The sequence below is a fragment of the Nomascus leucogenys genome, chromosome 16 (assembly GCF_006542625.1).
Source record: "Nomascus leucogenys isolate Asia chromosome 16, Asia_NLE_v1, whole genome shotgun sequence".
NCBI lineage: Eukaryota > Metazoa > Chordata > Mammalia > Primates > Hylobatidae > Nomascus > Nomascus leucogenys.
In genome coordinates, this window is record NC_044396.1 from 34,323,507 (window position 1) to 34,344,780 (window position 21,274).

Below are 21,274 nucleotides of genomic sequence, written 5' to 3' on the forward strand. Positions count from 1 at the left end.
TTTCTGCTTACCAAGCAGCCTTCTAGTGTGTAATTTAGACTCTCGAGTACATATGTCCACTAAAAATCAGATGCCTTCTCTTCATGACATGTTTTAGATCTGGGAATGAGTATGTTAATTAATGAATTGCTATTCTGCTTCACAGTCTGTGTGAATTTGGTTGGTGTGAACTGATACACAGATCATGATCATCCTCATCAGATTAACATTATAGAGGGTTTTTTTAATGAGAAAAATCACTTTAGTAATTTTGAAAAATAATAGATATTTTTAGGAATTTCAGCAACTTGGAATAGTACAAAAAAGAAGTCTAAAAAGCTCCTCAAATCTCATCACTCATAAATAACATCAGATGTCATTTAAAATTGGATGATTCTATGTATGCTATACTTAAAGTTGTTCAACTTAATTTTTACTCTGCTATAAGAAAAACTTCAGTAAAAATGTGACATTGCTTAAATTCAAATATTATTACTTTTAAAATTATATATTATAAATTCATATTTAGGTCAATTTTTAGATTTATCTCCAAACCTAGATCTAGGTCTTCTTTCCTTAAAGATTCCTCTGTAAGGCTTTTGAAACTGAAGCATGCCTCCAGATCTCCTGGAGAGCTTGTTAATATCCAGACTCGTAGGTCTGGAGTGGGGTCTGAGAACTTGCATTTCTCACAGACTCCCAGGTGATGCTGACGCTGCCTGTCCACAGACCACACTTTCCGTAGACCTGCTTGAGAATCATCTGCGCTCAGAATCACCTGGCGAACATCTGCGAATTACCATTGTCCAGGTTCTACCCCCACAGATTCTGGTCTAATTGGTTTGGGGTGGCCTCTTGAACTGGGGTAATTTTTAAAAGCTCTTCTCACGACCAGCCTGGCCAACATGGCAAAACTCTGCCTCTACTAAAAATACAAAAATTAGCTTGGCACAGTGGAGGGCGCCTGTAATCCCAGCTACCCAGGAGGCTGAGACAGGAGAATTGCCTGAACCTGGGAAGTGGAAGTTGCAGTGAGCCGAGATCACGCCATTGCACTCTAGCCTGGGCAACAAGAGTGAAACTCCGTCTCATTTTTCTTCCCTTCAGAGCTATATGGATGTTTTCTGCTGTCTTCGGGTATTAATTGTTACCATGGAGAAATCTGATTCCTCACCATGTTTTATCCCTTGTAGATTATTGGCTGTTTCTGTGGGGATGCCTCAAGATTTTCTTGATTTTTGAAACTGAATTAAAGTATGATTCACTGTAGGTAGTATCAGTTCAAGATGTCCTGGAACACGGTGTATTCTTTCAAGGCTGTAGAGTCAATTCTTTCTACATTTTTGGAAATTTTTCTTTTATTAAATCTTTGAATACTCACTCTTTCTATTCCATATTTTTGAGTTCTCTACTTCAGGGACACCAAATATCCTTATTTGGGATCATCTTCATCTGTTCTAAATATCTAGAGAATTGGAGAATAAGAATTTGTCAATATTTTCTATTTTCTTTCTGATTCCTTGAATCTGTGGAATTTTTTTCTCCCATGGGTGCATTCACTGTTGATTATCTTGCATTTCTTCTAAGTCAGCAGTTCAGTTTCTAGTTGTGACTCTTCTTCCTTGCTGTTTCTAATTTATTAATTCTGTAATGATATTGTGAGTCCAATTTATTTTCTTAGATCTACAATCACTATTTAATTCTATGTCCAGAGATTGGCAAACTTTTTTTTTTGGTAAAAGGCTAGAGGGTAAATATTTTAGGCTTTGCTGACCATACAGTCTCTATTGCAACTACTTAACTCTGACATTGTAGGATGAAAACGGTTATAGACAATCTGTAAATTAATGGGCATGACTGTGTTCCAATAACATGTTATTTACAAAAACAAGCTGCTGGCTAGCTCATTCTCAGTGGCAGTAGTATGTTTAGCACATAGTGTTCTTTAAGTAATTGTAATCTTCCTCCTCCCTCTTTTCAAGACCAGCTCTTAATTCACTGCCTCTGGGGATAGTTTCCTAATTCTTCCTAAACTGGATGCTTCTTCTCTGTTCTCAGAACACTTTGTTTACAGGCAGCATGATCATCACCAGGTTGATTTAATAATAACTAATGTTGCAGGCGAATTATGTACAGGCCATTGCACTAAATGCTTTTCATCTACTATCTTGTTGAAACTTCCCAGCAACCCAATTTTACAATTCCTAGTCAACTCATCCTTACTCCATTCCCCTGGGTGACTATTAGGCACCTCTTTTCTTTTCAAATCACCAATGCCTTCCCTCAGCCTCCTATTCTGAGCTTATGACCCATCTCTTTATTTCACTGAAAAAATATTAAATAGACGGAGTCAGAAGAGAACTTCCAGCACCCCAAATGCTAATCTATAACCCTACCTGCTCCTGTTCTCGGACATGCACTACCCGTGTTCCCAAGAGCAACCTCTTCACTTGTGCAGCAAATACATCTCGATCTCCTCTTGCTGCAGCAATGTGTCCCCGAACCATCACAGTTTTTCCTCTGAATTTGATCGTTTCCACCAGCATAGAAACTTGCTACAAAATCTGTCTTAAATGAACAAGCATCCCTCTTGTCACCTGCTACTTCATTTCTTTGCTTCCCTTTATAGCAAAACTCCAGAGTGCACTGGACTCAGTCTTCCTTCCTCAACCTCCTGGCTCTCTTGAACCCACTCCAATTAGGCAGTTGGCATCACCACTGCACTAAAACAGCTCTTGTCAAGGTTTCTGGTAACTTCCATGTGGCCAAAGCCAGTGACAATTCTGTCTTTATTTGCCCTGTCAAGCACCTTTTGACACAGTGGATCTCTCTTCCTTGAGGAGGCTTCCAGAGCATTATTTTCTTTCTCCTTTTACTTTTCAAGCCACTTCTTCTCATTCTCCTTAACAAAGTCTACAGCTGGTAAATTGGCACATGTGGGATTCGAACTCCTCCAAGGCAGAAACTACTTCTTACTCATTTCTATGTCCCTAGTACCTAGCACTATCCCCAGCACCTCATGTGAACTGAGAAGAATCTTTATTATTTTGCAAGAAAGGATGTTAGTTGGCAATGAGATGGTTCAGATCAGAGATGCTGGACTCTGAGTAAGGTGAGGGAGATGGGATGGAATTTCCAAAGGGTGGAGAACAGGTAGGAGACCTGGAGAGCTAAGTGGCAAACGTAGGGTAGGACCAGATGGAAGAAGGAAATTGAGTCTAGTCCGGCAGGCCCTGTCATCAAAGACTAGCAGCATATAGTTGAGGGACCACTTCCTGGTCTTTAGGCAAGAACTCATTGCCTAAGGACATGTTCCCAGGGAAGAGAACTCCACATGTGCCAGAATTTTACTGGGTGTGCCTTCAATAACAGTTCCAAAGAGGGTGGGCAAGCAAAATGATTGGGCAGAGGACTTGAACAGCAGTGCAGCGTCAGTGAAGGCTTCCACCAATCCCACATGGATCTGTAGAACTGGAAAAGACCTTCAGGATTTTCCTGCTCTGAGGCAAGGAGATTTCACCTTTATAAACTCCTCCCCTCCCTGCACTGGTCAGCCACAAGATTGTGGGATCATGGATCATGGGGTGCGACCCTGGGCAAGGTGGTTCTCTTCTGCCGAGGAGGGCCTCTCCTGTGAACACTCGTGGCAACTGAGGAGCAAGTACTGCAGCTCTCAAGATGCAATCTGGATGGCACACTACAATATTCACTACACCTCTCCCCAGAGAAACCAAAGTACAGTATTAGGTAGGAATGAAGATAAGCACCCAGGAGTAGAAGAAGAAGATGGCTTGACCATGTGTTGGTAGGGCTCCACTTAGGAAATGGCTCAAATGAAGAGACTTTATGGACAGGGTTAAAGAAGCAGACATGATTGTGATGTACCTGGATACTAACACAGTGAAAAGCTGTTGCCACCCTTAGGGCTAACGGGCCAAAGGGAGAGCCAGTAGGAACAGGCACTGCAGAAGAAGCGCTGCCTGGTAGGAGCTGTGGTTATGAGGGACGCCAGAGATGGTGCCGCATGGGGAGCAGGGAAGTTCCTGACTCTTTCCACTCCCTCTTTCCACCTCCTGCCTGTGTGCCTCCTGTGGCCAACCCCTGTTCACAGTCTGTTGATAATGGAGCGCGGGTTCTTCATTCCACAGGAGTCAGCTTCTTGGAGTGCAGAGCAGGGTGAACAGAGAGTGGATGTGGGTAAGGAGATGGAGAATAATCAGCAGAGATCACAAGGTAAAAGCAGTACAGGTATTGGAACCGGGGCCCACGGGTGCATCTGAGACGCTACTCTGCTCTGCCTTCCAGGCTTTTCTACTGACTGAGACTGAGGCTGAAGTAGAGTCTGGGTGTGGCTGAGTCGGGGGTGGGTCCCTAATGTGAGGATTGAATGCAAAATTGAGGGCAATTTTGAGTGGTAGGCATGGCTAAGTGTTCCCAGGTGGGAAGGTGGGAGGGATAGAGGAGAAAAGAGACAAGGAGGAGAATATGACGCCCAAGAAAGCAAAAACTCAATGAAACCCACACAGAACCCTGAGGCCATTTGACGTTGCCTCCAGTCCCACCAAGTCTGTTGGTTTTGTTTGGTTCTAGCTGAGGTCTCTAACACAGAGATCAGATGGAGGACCAGATCTTTCTTCCAGGGGCACTTGAACTAGTGAACTTGGATGTGCCCTTCAGCCTGAACAACCTGTGAAATGCAGGGGGAGGGAGTGGGGAGAGAAGGGAACCTTTACAGTAAGGAGCTGGGCTGGATGGGAGCAACATCTTCCTATGGAAAGGCCGTGTGTCACTGCCCATCACCATAAAAAAGTCTTGTGAGCATCCGGTAATCAACACTTATGGAGGCCAAATGGTAGTGGAAAATGCTTTTGACTTTACTCATATAGTTGGAGTGAATTGGGCATCCAGGAATCCTGTCTTCCTGGTGTCCTCCCTCTTTGTTTTTAACCTCTGTAGCCTCCCTGCTCCCCCGCCTTGGCAGGGGAGATCAAGGTTCTGGAGATTATTTTTCCTGAGGAGATGGGATGGTAGCAGCTTGTAAATGGTCCTCCTCCTTAGAGGTAATCCTGGTCTTTTAGTCTTTTCACAGTGGAACACCTAGAAGACAAACACATTTCCCTCTTGGCAAATGAGGCCACTCCCACACACTTCTTTGATGTGTTACTCAAGTGAAGCTCCCTTCCAAACAAGGGTGAGGGCAGGAGCCAAAAAAAGGGTGGTGGTGGAGGGCTGGGGGGTGGTGGTGAGGGAGAGAAAAGCCTTGTCCTTCCACATGAAAAATAGTGATAATAATTATTACTCTAGTGGACTATTATTGAGCAGTGGTTCATCTATTCTGTGGCTACTCTATGTCAGGTACATATTAAATGCATGTTGAATATCCCTAATGGGAAAATTCAAAGTGCTGCAAAATCCAAAACTTTTCAAGCACTGACGTGACCCCACAAGTGGAAAATCCCAGACCTGACCTCATGTGATGGATCACAGTCAACACACAGGTGCGTGACACAGTGTATTCGGTGTCCTCAAGGAAAAAAAGACCCAGTCCATTTCAGCTGCAATATATCTGTGCAGACTCAAATTCCCCATGCAAGCACAACCACAAAAAGCAATAAAATGGTACGTGTGCCAGCTGGACACACCAACAGCAGCTTCCTCATGATGCCCCACGTGGGGCTAAGGCTTACGTGCGTTGTTCACTGTTTTTTGGTGCATGCTCTGTGGTATAAAGATATTGTTGAAAATGTCAAAAAAGGCTGCATGATATCCATAGGGTAATGCAAATATTCCAAAATCTGAAAAAATTCAAAATCCAAGACACTTCTGGTCCCAACTCACTTCCACAAGTTGAATATGAGGGATACTCAACCCGTACTATTGTGGCTTGAATGGTGGCCCTCCCAAAAGATATGTTTATATCCTAATGCCTGGAACCCATGAACGTAAACTTATTTGGAAAAACGGCCTTTACAAATGTTATTAAGTTAAGGATCTCAAAATGAGATCATCCTGGATTATCTGGGTGGACCCTAAATCCAAAGACAAGTATAGTGCCCTTATAAGAGACAGATAAAGGGATCCAGGAGAAGAGGAGAAGACCATGTGGAGACAGGAGAAAAGACTGAAGTGATGCAACTGCCAGCCAGGGATCTCCTGAACCACCAGAAGCTGGAATAGGGGAGTGATTCTCTCCTATGGCCTTCAGAGGGAGCATGTCCCCTTGATCTCACACTTCTAGCCTCTGGAACTTCAAGAGAATAAATTCCTGTTGTTTTAAGCCACCCAGTTTGTGTTTATTGGTTTCGGTGGCTCTAGGAATCTAAAACTAATGTTTACATGTGTTATTTCTAATCCTCACAGTGACTGGTAAGATGAAGGAATTTTTTCCCCCATTTTATAGGCAAATAAATTGCAAGTTAGTAACTTACCCAAGTTTCTGCAGCTGGTAAATCGCAGAGCCAGGATTTGAACCTGGACTTGCCTGAATCCCAAATCCAAGTTTCTCCTTCATGATGCAGTTCTCTTTGAGTATTTCATTTTTGATGTCCTTTCCATGCAAAAAGTGCTCTTCTGCAGTCCTGACTCATGGGCACATCTCTGCTTGCCCCAGTCATACTCATTCACTCAGTAACATTTACAGGCACACCTCACTTTATGGCACTTTGCTTTATTGCATCTCACAGATACTGCACTTTTTAAAAACTGAAGATTTGTGGTAACCCTACATTGGGCAAGTCTATCAGCATCATTTTTCCAATAGCATGTGCTCACTTCATGTCTATGTGTCACATTTTGGTGACTCTTGCAATATTTCAAAGTTTCTCTTTATTATTATTTCTGTTACGGTGATCTGTGATCAGTGATCTTTAATGTTACTATTGTAATTGTTTTGGGGCATCACAAACTGCACCCACATAAGAGGGTGAACTTAATTGATAGCTGTGTGTGTTCCGACTGCTCCATTGACCAGTCATTCCTTATCTCTCTCCCTCTCCTCAAACTCCCTATTCCCTGAGACACAGCAATATTGAAATTAGGCCAATTAATAACCCTACAATAGCTTCTAGGTGTTCAACTGAAAAGAAGCATCACATGTCAGAGTTACGTCAAAAGCTAGAAATGATTAAGCTTAGTGAGGAAGGCATGTCGGAACTCAAGATAAGTAGAAAGCTAGGTGTCTTGCACCAGTTAGCCCTTCTGTGAATGCAAAGGAAAAATTTTTGAAGGAAATTAAAAGTGCTAGTCTGGTGAACACACAATCAGTAAGAAAGTGAAACAGTCTTATTGCGAATATAGAGAAAGTTTTAGCAGTCTGGATAGAAGATCAAACCAGCTGCAGCGTTCCCTTAAGCCAAAGCCTGACCCAGAGCAAGGCCCAACTCTCTTCAATTCCATGAGGGCTGAGAGAGGTGAGGAAACTGCAGAAGAAAAGTGTGAAGCTAGCAGAGGTTGTTGGTTCATGAAATTTAAGGAAAGAAACCATCTCCATAACATAAAAGTGCAAGGTGAAGCAGCAAGTGATGATGGAGAGTTGCAGCAGGTTATCCAGAAGATCTAGCTAAGACATTGTTGAAGGTGGCTACACTAAACAATAAATTTTCAATGTAGATGAAACAACCATATGTTGTGAGAAGATGCCACCTAGGACTTTCATAGCTACAAATGAGAAGTTGATGTCTGGTGAAATAGTTTAGATATTTGCCCCCACCCAAATCTCATGTTGAAATGTAATCCCCATTGTTGGAGGTGGGGCCTGGTGGAAAGTGATTGGATCATAGGGGTGTATTTCTCATGAATGACTTAGTGCCATACCCTTGGTACTGTTGCTGTAATAGTGAGGGATTTCTCACGAGATCTGGTTTTTAGAATTGTGTGGCACCTCCCCTGCCTTCTCTTTCTCCTGCTTTGCCTTCTGCCACGATTGTAAGTTTCCTGAGGCCTCCCCAGAAGGCAAGCAGATGCCAGCACCATGCTGCCTGTAAAGCCTGCAGAACTGTGAGCCAATTAGGCCTCCTTTCTTTATAAATTACCCAGCCTCAGGTTTTTTTTCTTTTTTGAGATGGAGTCTCGCTCTGTCACCCAGGCTGGAGTGCAGTGGTGCAATCTCAGCTCACTGCAGCCTCCACCTCCCGGATTCAAGCGATTCTCCTGCCTCAGCCTCCCAAGTAGCTGGAATTACAGATGTGCACCACCATGCCCAACTAATTTTTGTATTTTTGGTAGAGATGGGGTTTTGCCATGTTGGCGAGGCTTGTCTCAAACTCCTGACCTCAAGTGATCCACCCGCCTTGGCCTCCCAAAATGCTGGGATTACAAGCGTGAGCCACCGTGCCCAGCCACCTCAGGTATTTTTTTTATAGCAACATAAGACCAGCCTAATATGCCTGGCTTTAAAGCTTCAACACATAGATTGGTTCTCTTGTTAGGCACTGATATAGTGGTGACTTTAACTTGAAGCCATTGTTCATTTCCCATTCTGAAAATCCTGTGGTCCTTAAGAATTATACTAAATCTGCTCTGCCTGTGCTCTAGAAATGGAACAACAAAGTCTGGATGACAGCACGTGTTTACAGCATGGTTTGGTGAATATTTTAAGTCCACTATTGAGACCTACTCCACAGGAAAAAATAGAGATTTCTTTCAAAATGTTACTGCTCATTGACCATGCACCTAGTTACCCAAGAGTTCTGGTGGAGATGTACAGAGAAATAAGCATTGTTTTCATGCCTGCTAACACAACATCCATTCTGCAGCCTATGGATTAAGGAGTAATTTTGAATTGTAAGTCTTATTATTTAAAAAATATATTTAGTAAGGCTTTGGTTGCCACAGATTAGATTCCTTTCTTGGATTTGGGCAGAATACATTGGAAAGCTCCTAGAAAGTCATCATTCTACATACTGTTAAGAACATTCATGATTCACAAGAGGAGGTCATACTATCATCATTAACAGGAGTTTGGAAGAAGTTGATTTGCACCCTCAAGGGTAACCTGGAGGGGTTCAAGACTTCAGTGGAGGAAGTAACTGCAGATGTGGTACTTGTCAGGGGATTGCAGCAATCTCATGACAAAACTTGAATGGATGAGGAGTTGCTTTTTATAGATAACCAAAGAAAGTAGTTTCTTGAGATGGAATCTACGCCTGTCAAAAATGCTGTGAACATTGTTGAAATGACAATTAAAAATTTAGAGGCTGGGTGCGGTGGCTCAAGCCTATAATCCCAGCACTTTGGGAGGCCGAGGCGGGCGGATCACGAGGTCAGGAGATCGAGACCATCCTGGCTAACACAGTGAAACCCCGTCTCTACTAAAAATACAAAAAATTAGCCGGGCATGTTGGCAGGTGCCTGTAGTCCCAGCTACTCGGGAGGCTGAGGCAGGAGAATGGCGTGAACCCAGGAGGCGGAGCTTGCAGTGAGCTGAGATCGTGCCACTGCACTCCAGCCTGGAAGACAGAAAGAGACTCCGTCTCAAAAAAAAAAAAAATTTAGAATGCAATATAAACTTAGTTGATAAAGCAGCAGTAAGATTTGAGAAAATTGACTGAAATTTTGAAAAAAGTTCTCCTAACAAAGAGACAACATACCAAAATCTCTGGGACATAGCTAAAGCGGTGCTAAGAGGGAAATTTGTAGCACTAAATGCCCACATCAAAAAGCTAAAAAGATCTCAAATTGACACCCTAACATCACAACTAAAAGAACTAGAGAACCAAGAGCAAGCAAACCCCAGAGCTAACCGAAGACAAGAAATAAGAAAGCTCAGAGCGAAACTGAAGGACATAGAGAAATGAAAAATCTTTCAAAAAAATCAACGAATCCAGGAGCTGGTTTTCTGAGACACACAATGAAATAGATAGACTGCTAATGAGACTAATAAAGAAGAAAAGAGAGAAGATTCAAATACTTACAATCAGAAATGACAAGGGGGATACCACCACTGACCCCACAGAAATACGGACAACCATCGAAAAATACTATAAACATCTCTATCCAAATAAACTGGAAAATATAGAAGAAATGGATAAATTCCTGGACACATACACCCATCTAAGACTGAACCAGGAAGAAGTTGAATCTCTGACAAGACTAATAACAATAACAAGTTCTGAAATTGAGACAGTAATAAATAGCCTACCAACCAATAGCTTAGCCCAGGTCCAGATGGATTTATAGCTCAATTTTACCAGAGGTACAAAGAGGGGCTGGTACCATTTCTTCTGAAACTATTCTAAACAATTGAAAAGGATGGACTCCACCCTAATTCATTTTATGAGGCCAGCATCATCCTGATACCAAAACCTGGCAGAGATGCAACAAAAAAAGAAAACTTCAGGCCAATATCCCTGATGAACATAGATGCAAAAATCCTCAATAAAATACTGGCAAACTGAATCCAGCAGCACATCAAAAAGCTTATCCACTATGATCAAGTTGGCTTCATCCCCGGGACGCAAGACTGGTTCAATACACCCAAATCAATTACCGTAATTCATCACATAAACAGATCTAAAGACAAAAACCACAAGATTATCTCAATAGATGCAGAAAAGGCCTTTTATAAAATTCAACATCCTTTATGCTAAAAACTCTCAATAAGCTAGGTATTGAAGGAACATGCCTCAAAATATTAAGAGCCATTTATGAGAAACCTTCTGCCGATGTCAGACTTAATGGGCAAAAGCTGGAAGCATTCCCTTTGAAACTGGCACAAGACAAGGATGCCCTCTGTCACCACTCTTACTCAACATAGTATTGGAAGTTCTGGCCAGGGCAATCAGGCAAGAGAAAGAAATAAAGGGTATTCAAATAGGAAGAGAGGAAGTCAAATTGTCTTTGTTTGAAAAGGACATGATCCTATATCTAGAAAACTCCATCGACTCAGCCCAAAAGCTTCTTAAGCTGATAAGCAACTTCAGCAAAGTCTCAGGATACAAAATCAATGTGCAGAAATCACAATCACAATGTGCAGAAATACACCAACAACAGACAAGCAGAGAGCCAAATCATGAATGAACTCCCATTCACAATTCCCACAAAGGAATAAAATACCGAGAAATACAGCTAACAAGGGAAATTAAGGACCTCTTCAAGGAGAACTACAAACCACTGCTCAATAAAATCAGAGAGGACACAAGGAGATGGACAAACATTCCATGCTTATGGATAGAAAGAATCAATATCATGAAAATGGCCATACTGCCCAAAGCAATTTATAGATTCAATGCTGCTATTCCCATTAAACTACCATTGACATTCTTCACAGAATTAGAAAAAGCTATTTAAAAATTCACGTGGAACCAAAAAATAGCTCATATAGCCAGGACAATGCTGAGCAAAAAGAACAAAGCTGGAGGCATCACGCTATACTACATTCAAACTATACTACAAGGCTACAGTAACCAAAACAACATGGTACTGGTACAAAAACAGACACATAGACCAATGGAAAAGAATAGAGAACCCAGAAATAAGGCTACACACCTACAATTATCTGATCTTTGATGAACTTGACAAAAACAAGCAATGGGGAATGAATTCCCTATTCAATAAATGGTGCTGGGAGAACTGGCTAGCCAGATCCAGCAGAAAATTGAAACTGGATCCCTTCCTTATACCTTATACAAAAATTAACTCAAGATGGATTAAACACTTAAATGTAAAACAAAAAAACCATAACAACCCTAGTAGAAAATCTAAGCAATACCATTCAGGACATAGACATGGTCAAATATTTTATGATGAAATTGCCAAAGGCAATTGCAACAAAAGCAAAATTTGACAAATGGAATCTAATTAAACTAAAGAGCTTCTACACAGCAAAAGAAACTGTCATCAGAGTAAACAGACAACCTACAGAATAGAAGAAAATTTTTGCAGTCTATCCATCTGACAAAGGTCTAATATCCAGAATCTACAAGGAACTTAAATTTATAAGAAAAAACAAACAACCCCATTAAAAAGTGGGCAAAGGATATGAACAGACATTCCTTAAAAAAAGACATATATGTGGCCAACAAACACGTGAATAAAAGGTCAACATAACTGATCATTAGAGACATGCAAATCAAAACCATAATGAGATACCATCTCATATTAGAATGGTGATTATTAAAAAGTCAAGAAACAACAGATGCTGGTGAAGTTGCGGAGAAACAGGAATGCTTTTACACTGTTAGTGGGAATGCAAATTAGTTCAACCATTGTGGAAGACAGTGTGATGATTCCTCAAAGATCTAGAACCAGAAATACCATTTGACCCAGCAATCCCATTACTGGGTATATATCCAAAGGAATATAAATCATTCTATTATAAAGACACATGCATGCATATGTTCATTGCAGCACTATGCACAATAGTAAAGACATGGAATCAACCCAAATGCCCATCAATGATACACTATGGAATACTATGCAGCCATAAAAAGGAATGAGATCATGTCCTTTGCAGGGACATGGATGAAGCTGGAAGCCACTATCCTCAGCAAACTAATGCAGAAATAGAAAACCAAACACTGCATGTTCTCACTTATAAGTGGGAACTGAACAATGAGAACACGTGGACACCAGGAGGGGAACAACACACACTGGAGCCTATTGGGGGAGGGTGGGGGAAGGGGAGAGCATTAAGGAAAAGAGCTAATGTATGTTGGGCTTAATACCTAGGTGATGGGTTGATAGGTGCAGCAAAACTGTGTTACATAGATGTTTACCTGTGTAACAAACCTGCATTCTGCACACGTACCCTGGAACATAAAAAAACTAAAACAGTGTTTTTTAAAAAAGAAAAAAGTTCTCCTGTGGGAAAATACTGTGAAATAGCATTCTCATGCTACAGAGAACTCAATCAAGGAATAGTCAATCAATGTGAAAACTTTATTGTGGTTTTATTTTAAGAAATTGCCATAGTCACTCTCACCTGATACACCACCCTGATCAGTCAGTAGCCATCAGAATCAAGGCAAGACCTTGCACCAGCAAAAAGCTGATGATACACGGAAGGCTCAGATGATTATTATCATTTTTTAGCAATAAAATGTTTTTAAATTAAGGTAGGGAAAAATTCAAACCATGTTTTTCCTCTTTTCTCATTCAAAACACAACAACAATCAACACAAAAAAGTTCTGTGACCAAATGTGGGGGATTATTCCCCACCAAAAAATAAGCAATCAATTCTGCTGCAGGTACGAACTGAGTATCCTCTGATTTAATTCTGACACTATCTACCTCGAGATAGTGTCAGAAACTTACAACCATGGTGGAAGGTGAAGGGGAAATGAGCACCTCTTCACATGGTGGCAGGAGAGAGAGAGAACAAGGGGGAAAGTACCACGCACTTTTAAACCACCAGCTGTCATGAGAACTCATTCACTATCACGAGAACAGCATGGGGGAAACCTGCCCCCATGATCCAATCACCTCCCACCAAGTCCCTCCCCCAACATTGGGAATTACAATTCAACACGAGATTTGGGCAGGGACACAGAGCCAAACCATATCAAATAATATCACAGGTATGTTCGCTTTTAAAGACATTATGCTATTGCACACTTAATAGACTACAGTATAGTGTAAACATAGCTTTTATATGACTGGGGAACCAAAAAAAATTGTGTGACTCACTTTGTCATGGTGTTCTGGAACTGACCCTGCAGTATCTCTGAGGTTTGCCTATAATTAATGGGCTATTTGTGTTGGGCATCAGATTAGTGCTGTGGATACAAAATTGATTGTCACTAATTCCTTTTCCTCACCGCATTGAGGGCCTCAAGTTTTAGAAGAGGAAAAGTCTAGCTTCCATATCTCAGAAAATAGGTTAAAATATTGTAGAACCCTAAGTAATCGTTTAAAATATTAGTGATTACTGGCATCTGTACAATGATTTATGGTTTAATAAAGGTTTTCCATCATGGTCTTAGTCTGTTTTATGCCGCTACATCAAAATACCTGAGACTGGCTAGTTCATAAAAAACAGGAATTTATTTCACACAGTTCTGGAGGCTGAGAAGTTCAAGATCAGGGTGCTGGCAGTTTCAGTGTCTGGTGACGGCCTGGTCTTTGCTTCCAAGATGGTGCCTCATTTTTGTCTCCTCCAGATGGGAGGAGTGCTGTTTGCCCACATGGCTGAAGGTGGAAGGGTAAAAGGTATGAACTCCCTCTGTAAATCTCTTTTATAAGGGCACCTAATCTCACTCACAAGGCAGGAGCCCCATGGCCTCATCACCTCTTAAAGGCTCCACCTCTTTTTTTTTTTTTTTTTTTTTGAGACGGAGTCTCCTCTGTGGCCCAGGCTGGAGTGCAGTGGTGCCATCTCAGCTCACTGCAAGCTCTGTCTCCCGGGTTCATGCCATTCTCCTGCCTCAGCCTCCCAAGTAGCTGAGACTACAAGCGCCCACCACCATGCCTGGCTAATTTTTTGTATTTTTAGTAGAGATGGGGTTTCACTGTGTTAGCCAGGATGGTCTCGTTCTCTTGACCTCGTGATCCACCCACCTTGGCCTCCCAAAGTGCTGGGATTACAGGCATGAGCCACCGCACCCAGCCAAGTCTCCACCTCTTAATACTATCCCATTGGCAGCATGTGAATTTTGAAGGGGAAACATTCAAATCACATGATTTCATTTCAGCCTTGGATAATGAAGTTACACATGGATGTAACATATGAGTAATTTTCTGGTGAGAGCAAAGAGCAGGTGGCCAACTCTGCTTTTGCGGACCGAGTGTGGAAGTGGGGCTTCAAGGTAGTCTCTATGACCGAGTCCATTGATGAGTACTGTGTGCAGCAGCTCAAGGAGTTTGATGGGAAAAGCCTGGTCTCAGTTACCAAGGAGAGTCTGGAGCTACCTGAGGATGGGGAGGAGAAGAAAATGGAAGAGAGCAAGGCAAAGTTTGAGAACCTCTGCAAGCTCATGAAAAAAATCTTAGATAAAAAGTTTGAGAAGATGACAATCTTCAATAGGCTTGTGTCTTCACCCTATTGCATTGTGACCAGCACCTATGGCTGGACAGCCAATATGGAGCAGATCATAAAAGCCCAGGCACTTTGGGACAACTCTATGATGGGCTACATGATGGCCAAAAGGCACCTGGAGATCAACCCCAACCACCCCATTGTGGAGATGCTGCAGCAGAAGGCTGAGGCTGACAGGAAGAGCAAGGCAGTCAAGGACCTGATGGTGCTGCTGTTTGAAACTGTGCTGCTCTCTTCTGGCTTCTTCCTTGAGGATCCCCCAAACTCACTCCAACTAGATTGACTGCAGGATCAAGCTATGTCTATCGAGGACGAAGTGGCAGCAGAGGAACCCAGTGCTGCAGTTCCTGATGAGATTCTCCAGCTTTGAGGGCAATGAAAATGCGTCTCGCATAGAAGATTAGGAGTTTATACCTTGGGTCTTCGTATAATGTCCCCATGGTTCTCACCGCAGCCTTGAGTGCCTTGTCCTACATGGCTCCCTCTGCTAATGTCTAGTGTTTTTTCCTCTCCTGTCCTTGTGTCTAAGGCAGGAAACAAGGGCCTCAAGCCCCATTCCCTCCCTTCTTTGACAGCAGGATTGGATGTTACGTATTGTGGGTTTATTGTTTGATCATTTTGTTCTGAATCTAAAGTATGCAAAATAAAGAATATGCTGTTTTTATTCAACAAAACCCAAAACATATGAGTGATTTTGTGAATAAAGACAAAAGTGTGTTCCTAAGTCCAGAGGCTCCCTTGGTGTCACATGGTTTCTAGGTGGCCGCTCTCCACAGCACACTGCCATCGGGAACACTTTCCAAACCTCCATTAGGTCCATCGTAGACTCATATAATCAGCCATAGAATTTCCAGTGCTTAACATTCCTCTGGTTTTTCTGTTTGAATTTTTCTGCATTTGAAAATGAGGGGGACTGCTACCTGGAATTATGAAGAGCTGGCTTCTAATTGAATGGGCTTAGAATGTTGAGTGCAGGGCAGATTTCAGCAGACAGTCCAAGTCAGAAGAAAGCTGAATTTAAGACCGGCTTTAGAATAAATATTTGTGATTCCTCAAGCAGTTCTTTTCTCTTAATGTATGGCATTTTCAAAATGCTTACAGTCTGTACCCTGATTGATGTTTATGTTTAAAGAAGTATAGAAATTGCCATCAGTACCTGCTGATCCCACCAGAATATTAAGCTAAACAGAGAAAATGTGTGTGTTCACAGTTACAGGCACAATTTAAGTTCTTGGAATACAGCTGATATCTACACAAAATAGATGTGTAAAGAGAGGAATGCTTTTTGATTATTGAGAGTGTTTTGCTGGTGCCATGTTTTTACCTGAAACTAAAGAGACATCAGTGTGTGATTTTCCTACAACTCTACAAGCCTAAGTATAATCTGAGGTAATGTGTGCACGAAGAGACCAAAAACCTACCTTCTAAAAACTGGGCCTGGTGAAATAATACTATCAGGGACATTATCCTAGAAGTTATGATTTTTGTGGTAGCTGACAGACTTGGAGTCTAGGCTTATAGAGTGTCGTTTTGGTGACAACAAAAATGATGGAAGGAAAGATGCCTTTGGCTCATAACAAGCCAATTTCATTTAATATAAAGGTATTTTAGGCTGAGCATGGTGGCTCACGCCTGTAATCCCAACACTTTGGGAGGCCGAGGTCAGGAGTTCCAGACCAGCCTGACCAACACGGAGAAACCCCGTCTCTACTAAAAATACAAAATAAGCCAGGTGTGTTGGCACGTGCCTGTAATCCCAGCTACTAGGGAGGCTGAGGCAGGAGAATTGCTTGAACCCGGGAGGCGGAGGTTGCGGTGACCCAAGATCAGGCCATTGCACTCCAGCTTGGGCAACAAGAGCGAAACTCCATCTCAAAAAAAAAAAAAAAGTATTTTAGCAGGTTAAATATATTCACAAATCGATTTACACTTTAGAAGACCTGGCATATATACTTGAAACAATTTCTGACAACTATCCCCTCTCCTTCCAACTAAGGTTGTGCTTCTGTAATCTTTTTTTTTTAGTTGTGATAAAATATACAAAACATAAAATTAACAGGCACGTTGGTTCACGCCTGTAATTCCAGCACTTTGGGAGGCTGAGGCAGGAGGATTGCTTGAGGTCAGAAGTTTGAGAACAGCCTGGGCAACATAGCAAGACCCTATCTCTTCAAAAAATAAAAAAGTTAGCCAGGTGTGGTGTTGCATGCCTGTATCCCAGCTACTCAGAAGGCTGAGGCAGGAGGATCTCTTCAGTTCAGGAGTTTGAGTCTGCAGTGAGCTATGTGCCACTGCCCTTTAGCCTGGGCAACAGAATGAGACCATGTCTCAAAAAACAAAAACCCCAAAATTACCATTCTAACCATTTTTAAGTGTACAGTTCAGTGGTATTAAACATGTTCAAGGCCGGGCGCGGTGGCTCACGCTTGTAATCCCAGCACTTTGGGAGGCCGAGGCGGGCAGATCACGAGGTCAGGAGATCGAGACCACGGTGAAACCCCGTCTCTACTAAAAATACAAAAAATTAGCTGGGCGTGGTGGCGGGCGCCTGTAGTCCCAGCTACTCGGAGAGGCTGAGGCAGGAGAATGGTGTGAACCCGGGAGGCAGAGCTTGCAGTGAGCCGAGATTGCGCCACTGCACTCCAGCCTGGGCGACAGAGCGAGACTCCGTCTCAAAAAAAAACAAAAAAAAACATGTTCACATCTATAATCTTGAGTTCTCTTGGTGTTTTGTTTAGGACTGACTTCCTTTCTTCTCTCTTAATTTTTTTTTTCTTGACTTCACTCTTACCATTCCAACAAATAGGCAAAAAATTCTGAAGCTTGGTACAAAAGGGGAAAGAGAACGATAGGACTTGTGGAAGGCTATCTCCTCAGAAACTGGAGGAGTGAGCTGCTGGGGCCTTTACTTGTGCCCTGCCTTCTGCTGTGGTAGCAGGAGGACCCTCTCCTGGGCTGCAGTGGGGCTGGAGGGCTGGGCAGTAGTGGGAGGAGGAAAGGCATCAACTTCCCAGAAAAAAGTGGAAGCCTTTTCTGTTTCTATGGCAGGGTTGTCCTCAACCTTATGGAAGCTAAATAGACCTTTTTATGCCTTGGGACTCTTCTACTGCCAAACTCTAACCTATGGGCCCTCAGGTTCTATGGAGGAGGAGAGGAATAAGATGTTTAGTGTTGAAGGACTCTGATCTGAAAATGACTAGAAGGAAGAGAAGGAGGGTTTGTATATCCTGAGGTGCAGGTGCTCGAACCCCAACATGACACAGGTCTGACAGTTGGCATAGGGCCTAAGATGCTTGGGACTGGAGAAATGTTGTGCTGCTGCCTCGGAGGAGTGGCTAGATCAGAGAGGATCCATCCATCTCAACCCCACAGCTTTAGGAAAGAGTAGAGTTATCATAATTTCAACATAGATGGAAATTGATCTTAGAGAGAAATTTGCCAGCTGCCGGAGTATGGAGGCTCTCTGGTATTGCTTACATAGACAGAATGGGACTGAAGGCAGAGAGTCCTAGTCATATACTCAGATGAAAGCTCAATGCACAGTGGAGAGATTTGGCAAGCCTCTGCCCTATGGAGAGCCCCTAAGCAGGAGAGCAAAAGGGAGTAGACAGCCTTGTTACACTGCATTGTGAACCTGTGGATTCCTGTGAAAGTCTCAGCAGCTCAAGAAATATTTCTTATAATTTGGCAAGATTAGAGAGAAATCCACTCCTGAATTCGTTAGCAGAAGTTGTAGATGGTCTTGGGTGAAGATTTCTGTTTCAACATACAGTTTTTGCTTGCAGAGAGATTATTCAAATCAGCTGAAAAACCATCGAGCCTACCACGTGAAGGCAACTGCAGTGGACATTCAAGGGTGGGTAAGACATGGTCTTTGCCTTCAGGGATTTTACAGGATAGTGTGGATAAGTGAGCATGGATACCTGTGTGATGGGATGGCATAAATGTTGTGAACTAATGTAAATGCACAGCACTGACTTTCTTTAACACTTCATTTCTGGTATGGAGGCCATATTAAGTCAATATATGAAATAGAGTTATCAGGAAATCCACTAAGAAAATCACCAATTAATCAATTTATTTCAACATATATTGATCTTCCATGTACCAGACAATGAGTCATTGAAAAGCTAAAGAAAAATAAGCATGGTCCCTGTTCTTGCAAGGCTGCCATACAGGATGGGGAGACTGACAGCCATCAGCAATGCAGTATCAGGAGAGGCATCAGCCCCCACTTGACTTTACACCTTTTTTGGGGTGGAATTTCCAGGACCACTTGGACACTGGAGCATCCTGATTAATAAAATCACTGAAGAAGAGGCACAACCCCATGGTGCTTGGGTAGACAGGATGAGGAAGGGCAGTGCAAAAAAGGGCAGAAAGGAAGATAATTCTCCAAGTGTCTGAACATGTCACCACCAATGCCCACTCTGCCATGTTGAAACCTCTCTAAGAAAGCATGGTTAAAACTGCAGCTCTTCTAAGTGGCCTGCGAATGTTTGCGAACCCTACAGTTGAATTCATCTTCCCCACCCTATTTATTTGCAGGATTATCACAGCTTGTCTATGCCCTGGGAAGGCCAACAGGATATGGCTACAGCCCGAGTTGATTTCCATTCCCTCTGAAGTCCAACCAAGGGGTCAGGGAGATAGCCTTAGGGACCAGACTAGAGCCTCACCTGGCTGGCTGGTTGCTGAGTGCCACATCTGTTGCTTTCAGAGCAGCCGGGTTGAGTGGAATATCACGGGCCTTCTAGCAACATGGTGGGCATCTTCACCAAGCATGTCTTGGCTCAGGCTATTGTAACAATCCTATAAACTGGAGGCTTTAGTTGCAAACAATTCTGTCTCACAGTTCTGGAGGGTGGGAAATCCAAGATCAAGGTGCCAGCAGACCTGGCATTTAGTGAGGGCTGGCTCCCTTGTTTGGAGACAGCCTTCTTCCTGTGTCTTCACATGACTGAGAGAAAGAGAATCTCGTGTCTCCTCCTCTTTTTAAAAGGGTACTGATCCAATTTATGAGGACACCACCCTCATGAAATAGAGTTATGAGGAAATCCACTAAGAAAATCACTAATTAATCAATTTAGCCCACCTCCTGATACCATAGTATTGAAGAGAAGGCTTCAACATATGAATTTTGGAGGTTCACAAACATTTAGTCCCTAGCACAGCAGGCTGGAGTTTTGAAGTTCATGTTAGAATAGAGGCTAACCACATGGGCTGTGATTCATGCCCTGGGGGCAGATTCCCACTCTGGAAGTTGCCAGCTGTTTAACTGTTGTCAGGTTTCTTTGCCTTGCCAAGTGTCAACATGGAGATGTAAAAAACCCAAAATAATAATAATGCTGGGGGTGTTGGGAGACGTAAGTAAAATAATGCATGTAAAGCCATTAGCACAGTGTCTGTCACATGGTGCTTAATTATGTTAGGTTTATAAACCCTTCAGGGGGGTTCCCACCACCCAGGGATTGAGTAAAACCCTTGGAGTCCCCGGGCTGGTGTGGGAAATAGAAATACCACATGAATCGTATTGTAACTTGAGATGGTCTGATGGGCCACTTTCCCCTCTTTCAGATGAGGTTGAGTGGGATACAATTACATTTCTTAGTTTTTTTCAACCTTAGCAGAAAGGGTATAATTTTAATAAGATGAAAGGAAGCTTGCAGGCTCCTGATAACAAAGACTATCACAGGCCACACTAGTGTGTCTGCAGCTTCTCAGACCATCTTGAGGAATCCAGATTAATGAATGTGCAGTAAAGGGATGACATTGGTGCATGCCAACAAGACCTCGCTTTCCCCATAGGGGGATGAAGGAAGGGGAAAAGGAACTCAAATTTGAGTCCTTTTTCAATAATTGCTGCTGTTTAAATGGGGGTGGGTGGTATACGTGTGTTTTAGAAAGACTCCTGTGAGCATTCCTGAGCTGTATTTCAGCAGGGTGGCAGCTCTGGTTTGTTAAACTGCCTGATAACAGTTTAGAGTTGACTTAGGAAAAAACCATATATTGCTAGCTCTGTTTTTGAAAGAGACTGAGTAAATGTTCATATTAGAGTTTAATTAAAATGTGCATACATATTATTCTCTTAAATAAGTGTTTACACTGGCCCCTTCCTTTCCTTTTATGTTCCAAGTAAATAATACCAATATGTAACTTCTGTACCATTTTGGTTCAAGAAAACCACACAGAATCTAATATTACCTCCCATACCCCGCTTTCTGCCAGCTTCAGAATGACTTTCTCCTTCCTTCCAGTGTTTTTTTCCTTCATTCACAGCCTTATTGCCCAGTAGTTAACACTGATGCAGGAAAGACACGTAT

At 42.5% G+C, this 21,274-nt stretch overlaps 1 pseudogene; it reads left to right on the forward strand.

Moving 5' to 3' along the window:
* Nucleotides 1–14,652: 14,652 nt before the first annotated feature.
* LOC100599594 lies at nucleotides 14,653–15,355 on the forward strand (annotated as a pseudogene).
* The last annotated feature ends 5,919 nt before the right edge of the window (nucleotides 15,356–21,274 follow it).